General features: G+C 33.5%; 1 protein-coding gene across 1 annotated transcript in view; it reads left to right on the top strand.

The window, feature by feature from the left end:
* Positions 1 to 612, top strand: part of LOC108578432 (RNA-binding protein fusilli) — a 23,904-nt gene that overhangs the window by 15,486 nt on the left and 7,806 nt on the right. The gene's annotated exons all lie outside the window — the stretch shown is intronic.

Below are 612 nucleotides of genomic sequence, written 5' to 3'. Positions count from 1 at the left end.
TTCATTTTTTTTCTCTTCTAAGTATAGTACACACGGTACGCGCACACACTTCTCATTCTTTCTGTTCATGGTAATTATTCACAGATGACATTCCGCATGATATTCTGTGCAAGCTCCGTTTTTTATACCACTGCGTTATACGGTGACTGTTATTTTAGAGGTCGTTTGCCCTTTAACCCTTTCCTTTAACTAAATCATATAGACACACATATATTATATATAATCTATTCATGTATGTAATCGTTTCAGAGTTGTTTTTTTTTCTTTTTTGATACTTACATTGAGCAACAGTACTTAGAGTGTTTTTCTTTATATGTTACTTCTTTTTACGTAACACGCAAGTTTTTCGACAATCATGTTATTTCCCAGAGTATATATCGTTGGTACGTGATCGCGTATCATTCTTCTTCTTTTTCTTTTTTTTTTCCTTCTCCATTCGTATATGATCTTTGCGTAGCGTACCAAAATCGGTTCTCTCGTCGTATACGACGAATACAGCGAAGTGCCTTAAAATGTGAATCGCGAATTTAAGGGACCCTAACTAATCTAGGAACTTCTTTTTTTCTTCTGGAAAAAATTGTACATATATACATATAGATCTATATACACATA

Source organism: Habropoda laboriosa, unplaced genomic scaffold (assembly GCF_001263275.1).
Source record: "Habropoda laboriosa isolate 0110345459 unplaced genomic scaffold, ASM126327v1 scaffold5, whole genome shotgun sequence".
Classification (NCBI taxonomy): Eukaryota; Metazoa; Arthropoda; class Insecta; order Hymenoptera; family Apidae; genus Habropoda; species Habropoda laboriosa.
This window is presented reverse-complemented; position numbering and strand designations above follow the sequence as displayed.